Below are 7,656 nucleotides of genomic sequence, written 5' to 3'. Positions count from 1 at the left end.
AAAGTTTATACCAATTCAAGTAAAGTTTTGTCTAAATTTTCAAGTGTTCTAGTTTAAGATCTATCCAATGTCTGTTCTGGGAATGCATTAATGAATTTATGGACAACCATGGCTGTAAGAGGGAAGATTTCCATGGTTTCATGGCAGACGAGGCTCAAGCAAACTGGAATGTAGTCGACATATATTCAATGGTGGAAAAAACAACATCTTGACAGATAAGGAGAGGTCTTGCCTATTTCATTGGGAGCAAAGCATGGTTGCCAACACAACAAAGTATGCGTGTGTTATGTCTCAAGGAGAGCACAAAGCAATGTGTCAGAAGTGGCGCATGGCTCCTACCAGTGAAGCTACATCAGTGGAGGCTCGATTGATACATCAATGGTGGCGTAGTGGTCATGTGATGGACATGACTTTATCAGCAACGGACTCTTGGTTGAGCTGGGGGGAAGTGCGCATAGCACATTGGGGCTCAATCATGACAATGATAGAGAGAAGTAATGATGGTCCAAATACCCCAAGAACAAACCTAGCAGAAAGCAAGCATGGAAGTTGGCTAGCAGGGGAAGGATATAGACACAAGATTTCTCTTTACGATCCATGTACTACCGATATGGTGAATGCAATTTTACAAAGCACAAAGGCAGTCTCTTACATTCAAGGCAAGCACATAGGGAGAGGCCCAAGCTTGGAGAAACTAAAAGAACAGTGCTCTATAAGCCATGCCCAAGTGCTCCGAATAGTTAATCAGGGAACACCCATGTACAGGGCGCCTACCCCTCTCAAAACTGGTGAGACAAAGAGAGTGCATGTCACAAGAGACCGTCAAGGGTGGTAATTGATATTGGTGATGAGGCCATGCATCGACCAAAGTACAACACACATGTAAAAGATTGCAAGTATTTTGGGAGGCCACGGAAGATCAATTTCAATGAACATGATACAAGCAAAACTCCAGAAAGAACTGCAGAAATCACAGAGGGCAATGTCATTGAGCGCAAGGTGAATGAAGCAATGTGGGCAATCTAAAGGACATGCATTGGTAGTAAGGTCACATGCAGAGGATGCCTCATGGGGGTATGAGATGTGGGCAACACATAGCGAAATCTGCTAAGGGTTTGCCTGCACCTTCCTTTGAAGGCTATCGCAAGCACCCTAATGGTCTCATTAGACAATGGATGTGGTTCTGCCCTAACCACGTGCTTCATTGCTATACAGTGACAACAACATAGACCCAAAGCCTAGTCCACCACCCAAGATATAGCCAGTTGCTATATAGGAACAAACCTCACAAACGAGGAGGTATATTTATTGTGAGAAGGTGGATACCAGGTGGAGTGCAAGATTGCAGAAGTTGTTGTGCCCACCCCATCGCATAGTAGTGGCGCTTCAAGGTTCTTTACAACTGCAACTTCAAAATATCCGCCACCATATGGGTCCACTACTAACATAGAGGTTGTTGGGTCAAGCATGCAAAATGGCATAATAGTCAAGTACCGCAAGAGGAAGCAATCAAGAAAATAAAGGCTGCTTTGAAAATGAAAGCTATGGTGGTAGAAGAAGTGCAAAGAGTGGAGCACAAGTATGAAGTTTTCAAGATCGAATCGCACGAGGATGATGCACACGTGGGAAAATATGATGTGCATGTGAAAGACGAACCATCTTGTACATGTCCAGATTTTGCAAATAGAGATGCTAAAAGGAAGCCATACCTCACATGCAAGCACTTGTACTTCATTTCTTAACATGTGGTAGGCTTAAGCCAGAGCGAGAATATGTTCATCCACCAACCTATTCTATCTGACCTTGACTTTACAATGCCTTGTCTCGTAGAGAACATAGCCTAATTTAGAAATTTGAATGCAAGGATAATCAGTTAAGCTTAACCTTTGTGGATGTCACCTCATTGTAGAGGGTTCTATTGTGCAATGTTTCTCTCCTTCAAGTATATGCTCGCTCTTTCCCAAATAAGTTCAAAATATGCATTTTTTATTATGTGCCGAAATTCAAGGAAAGAAACCTTTATAAATAACAATAAAAAAATAAAATATAGTTTTGTTTGTGATGGCCTCATCAAATGTTAGCATTGAAGTTGTTGCTACGCGTATCGAGAGAGGGAGGCCACCGATGTGGAGATCAAGCAGAAGACCATGGATGGTACACACACATGGAAAGGTCTCACATCCTTTCCACTTCCTGAAAATGATGAAAAAATTTCTCAAGTTAAGGACAAAGTGGTGGGCTTAATTGCAATTTGGCGAGTCCATGGTTTTATTGATGAATCGTCTGAGTGTGTCTTACTAGAGGAAGTACGGAAGGGTACGAACATCGTTCGCTTACTTTGTGCCTACAGTAAAGATGAATCGTCTGAGTGTCTCTTAGTAGAGGAAGTACGGAAGGGTACGAACATCGTTCGCTTACTTTGTGCCTACAGTAAAGATGGTGTATGTGAATGAACTTGGCTTTATTTTCAGTTTGAACCAATAACCCCAATGTCGAGGATGTGATAATGGTTTTCGCATTTTTGTATTTGGAAGGTGTACATGAATGAACTTGGTTTTATTTTTAGTTTCAACCAATAATCCCAATGTAGAGGATGTGATGTTGACATGTGTTTATGTGTTCACTCCCGCCGAAGTAATTATGTCATGTTGCTCTCTCTAACTTGCTTCGCCCCTCTCTCTATCTTGCTTCATCGAATTTCAGTAATCGGAAGATGTACATTAAAAAACTAGGTTTTATTCTCAGTTCAAACCAATAACCTCATCTCTGTCTTGTGGAGGGGGCAATCTTTTTGGAATCCGCTCGCCCGATTCCCAAAAACCGTTCACTCAACAATGCTCGCCAAAAAAAATTTCCCCATGCATTTTCCTTTGCTATTGGAGTGGTGATTTTTATCTTCTTTGATGAGGATGTTCTCATGTTTCAAGCACATTTATGTGTCAAAGACCTATGCGTTACCAGTACATAGGGAGGAGGGAGAAGATTTCTCTTATAATGCCCATGGATTTTGTTCTTATTGATGATATCATCTTGATTGGTAACACACATGTTCTTTGATGACAATGATATCTTTTATAATGTTGTCTCCGAGTTAGAGTATGATATCTTTTATGATGTTGTCTTTGAGTTAAAGCATGATCCACCATAGGTACTAGAGCAAGAGTATTCTCCTCCACTAGAACATCATCCATGCTTTCTTGATACAGCTAGACTGAGATCCTATATGGCATGGTTTTATGGTGATGTCTTTCACCATGTGCTACATTACGATAGTTTTGTGGTGTTGTGCCATCTTGGGCGTATGTTCCCGATGTGCTAGAGTACATCGAGATATCTAGATGGTGATGTGCCATTTTTAGCCTATGATGCAGATGCTCGAGCTTCATGTAGATTTTCATATGGGGTTTTGATACGGATCACTGCATGTGCTTAGGGTGGAGATTTAATTCTTAATGTATGTTCTACATATTCATATATTATATGATATGTTGAGAAAACGTGGTGCTGATGCTAGATTCAAAATGAGTGGAGGAGAGAGACACAAAATACAAGAAAAAATCTTGCTTATTGAGTTGCTTACACATACAACTTGGCTTTCTTTCATACAAATGCCTTGGGCATGTGCCTTTAAATAGGCTTGCTAGTGGCCTAGGGTTAGGTGGCTCCCTTAGGACCATTCACACCCACGCACCTTCTACACCCTTGTTCACTAAGGCTCCAAGGCCTATATCTTAATACCCCCCCTCAATACTAGCCATGAAAAAATGTGCTTAGAATGGGTGGTATTGGACATATGAAAAAAAAAGTGCCCTTATAACATTAGGCTTACAAGAATGTTCATGGTGGTGTGGTTATCTAGGACTTACAACTATGTTCCTTGAGCCTTAGAGGCTAATACAATGATGCCATCTAAGTCTTTATTTGATGTTGATGAAGATGCACACCTTAATGATGGTGCACCCCACTCTTTGTGCTTGCTTGACCTCTTGTCGTTGACATTCTTTGGACATACATGCCATTGACATCCTTTCCACCTTGAGTGCTTAAGCGGTTTGCACATAGATGTTCCTTCAACATGTTTGATGCTTCTTTGCATACCATACCTCCTCCATGGGCAATGAGGGCATTCCTTAGAGCAATGGTTTATGAGGTAGATTTATATGAGAAAGGGAAAGGGAGGGTCTTACCACTTGCCTTATAGATTGGTCAGGGACAGTGTCTACTCCATAATCACAACAAGAGCTTTTGTGCATGTTGGTTACATGATACCCATTAGGGTTTGAAAGTACAAGCTTAATGAAAGTGAGTAAGTGGTTGAGGTAAATGCTTAAACCAATAAGGTACATCATTCTTGGCTCAAGAAGGTGAGGGCATGGCTCATAATGTTGCCTATGCCTCTTATAAAGACAATGCCAAGAAATGTTTATCAAAAACATGACAATCAACAAGGTAGAGCACTTAGAGATGCTATGCTCAACCTTAAGACTCATCTTAGAAGATGAAAACAATGAGTTTGCAGCGGAACAACATTCCCTTGGCTTAAGCAAGGAGTGTATATGGCTTATAGATTGCCAATGCCTCTTACACAAGATAGCCATAAGGAATAAGATCAACCAAAGGTTCAAAACGGAGACTTAGTGCATGTCCCCTTCCTCAATTTCTCAACTCACACTGAGATAATGATTAAAAACCAGCAAACACCCTCTTCGTGTTGGCTTAGGATCAAGAGCCAATGGCTTATGGTATCACCATTGCTCTCATACAAGATGCCTTAAAGAGGTAGAGAGATGAAAGTGTTTAAAAACACTCAAGGTTTGGCACTTATGCCTTATGTGCTGGCTCAAGCTGATGAAGAAGCACCTCCTTAGAGCTAAAAATCTCCCCTTTGATGGATTAATTGCATCATTAGTGTTTAATAACACTATTAGTGTTTAAAAAGACTATTATTAAGCTTTTGCTGAAGCTTTCATGGCAGAAACATAGGGGTAGCCTCGTTTTTCCTCTATTGCGCGCACGTTAGGCCACCATTAGGGTTGAGAATTTGGTAGTAGGGGCTCCTTTAGGTGGGCTTCAATTGCCCTAAGGTTTTGTAAATTGGTATTGCACGCAGGAGGTGAATTAGGCATAGGGGCAGCCTCGTTTTTCCTCTATTGCGCGCACGTTAGGCCACCATTAGGGTTGAGAATTTGGTAGTAGGGGCTCCTTTAGGTGGGCTTCAATTGCCCTAAGGTTTTGTAAATTGGTATTGCACGTAGGAGGTGAATTAGGCGTAGGACCATGATGTAGCAAAAAACATGCACCAGCCTGCTTAGAGCTCAGCGCCGCGGCCTCAGTACCCTGACATCAACCATTAGTGGTATGAACTGCAACGCTTAGACCTCCTCTACACTTTTCCAGTTGGAAACACGCCGAGTTCTTGCCTCCACAAGATGCTAGAGCTCCTCCACTGGCAAGGGATTCAGATCCACAAAAAAATGGGATAGAAGATGACCTAGTCTACACCACACAAGATGAGACCTAATCCACCCAGGATCTAGATACCATGTTGAGAAAACGTGGTGCTTATGCTAGATTCAAAATGAGTGGAGGAGAGAGACACAAAATACAAGAAAAAATCTTGCTTATTTAGTTTCTTACACATACAACTTGGCTTTCTTTCCTTGGGCATGTGCCTTTAAATAGGCTTGCTAGTGGGCTAGGGTTAGGTGGCTCCCTTAGGACCATTCACACCCACACACCTTCTACACCCTTGTTCACTAAGGCTCCAAGGCCTATATCTTAATATGATATAACATGTTATCACATGTACATGTTGTGTGCACAACCTTGGCATGACCTTATCATGTTTTGGCAAGGGAATATGTGGGTTCAAGTCGTTGAATTTGCTATCCGATCCACATGGTGTGCAAAGTGTTGATGGCCGTATGTACTTACTCTCCATTTAGCTCATGGAAATCCATTTATCTATTAGCTATGTATACAGACAAGCCAAGTGCGCATGTAAACATAGGCAAAGGCATAGTGGGAATGTGGAAGGTCAAAGGTTGGGAAGGGGGTTGAGTGGTCTCATTCATGGGTATTACTACCTTGGTATCATGTGTGTGAGCACGGGAAGTTATTGGAAATGAATGAATGAAGCTTCAATGGAAATCTCTATTTTTTCTATGTCTCTTTGTTTTTTGTTATATACATGTGCAAGTGTTCCTTTTGCAACATGCTTCACTTGTAAAAGCTTTCCCTTTAACACCCATTATGTAGAATAATAAAGAGGTAGTTATGATTATTAGCACATTGTTATATATTTTTTAAAGTCATTCTTAGCTATATGATTATTATGTTTTCTTATTTTGGAAACAATTAAAGCCATAATATTTAAACTCCAATTTTGTAATGAAGAATAAATATAAACATACTTGGATTCTTGCTTACTTAATTCTTGACCCCTTCCTGGTAGCTTCAACATTCAAACCCCTTCTTTACTTGTGGCCTAAAACAAGAATCCCCTCACGGTTCTACTCAATGAGAAGGGGAAGATGATAGCTCGAAGAGCAACTTAAGAAATTCCCTTAAACTACTCTCAAGAATTATGATTCATAGTAACACCATATTTTCACACACATATATATATTATTTTGTGTGTGTGTGTGTGCATGAGAGAGAGAGAGAGAGAGAGATTTCAATTTTAGAGCAAGAGAGTTGAACCCTTAAAATTTAATGGTGGTGTTCAATTTAGTGGTGGGAAAGTTAAACAATGTTATTTTATAAGTGCTCATGTGTGTGTGTGTGTGTGTGCGTGAGAGAGAGAGAGAGAGAGAGAGAGAGAGAGAGAGAGAGAGAGAGAGAGAGAGAGAGAGAGAGAGTTCTTTCAATTTTATAAAGAGAGAGTTGAACCCTTGAGAATTCGGAGAGAATTCGATGGGGTGTGTGTAAACAACGACACAAACCCTTGAGAATTGGGGTGTGTGTGTGCGCGTTACTGCGCAAACATAAGACTACAAAGCATGGCACATATGTATAATTGATTGAGCGTAGCATTATATAATTAATCGAACATAGCATTGTATAATTAATCGAACATAGCATTGTATAATATCATTAATATGTCAACTTTAGTTATGGCATTGTGAACATTTCAATAGTCCTAAAATTCATGCATCATTCTAATATTATCTTAAAAAGAAATATAAAAAAGAGCCATTCATCCAAATGTAAAACACTTCTGATAAATAATGATTTTGTGACATGAAGACATCCTCCCAAGAACATAATTGTAACCAAATACAACCATAACTATGCCAAAGAAATAGAGAGGGGTGCTATATATGTGTGCATGCGTGCATGTGTGTGTGTATATATATACACCGTTATAAGGCCATATGAATCTGAACTTACAAATAATTTTAAAAGAAAGAAGAGAATCACCAAAAACAAACAAAATTTAAAAAATAAATAAATAAGCTTAATAGAGACACTCGAGAAAAAATAATAATAATAGTAGAAATAATAACTTGCAAAAATAGATAAATACATAACTAAATTACACACGCCCACATACACACAAACAAATTCTTTATCGAACCACAACAAAAGAATTTCTAACAAACAAACTAAATAAATTTTTAATAACTAATTAGCAAAAACAAACTTTAAATGACT

General features: G+C 39.7%; 1 pseudogene; it reads left to right on the top strand.

The window, feature by feature from the left end:
• The first annotated feature begins 328 nt into the window (after positions 1–328).
• On the top strand, positions 329–5,521 carry LOC147606834 (uncharacterized; annotated as a pseudogene).
• Positions 5,522–7,656: the final 2,135 nt, after the last annotated feature.

This window comes from Cibotium barometz, chromosome 56, assembly GCF_041138505.1.
Source record: "Cibotium barometz isolate CiBa-2024 chromosome 56, ASM4113850v1, whole genome shotgun sequence".
Classification (NCBI taxonomy): domain Eukaryota; kingdom Viridiplantae; phylum Streptophyta; class Polypodiopsida; order Cyatheales; family Cibotiaceae; genus Cibotium; species Cibotium barometz.
The sequence above is the reverse complement of the archived record's forward strand: the minus strand, read 5'-3'. Positions and strand labels throughout refer to the sequence as shown.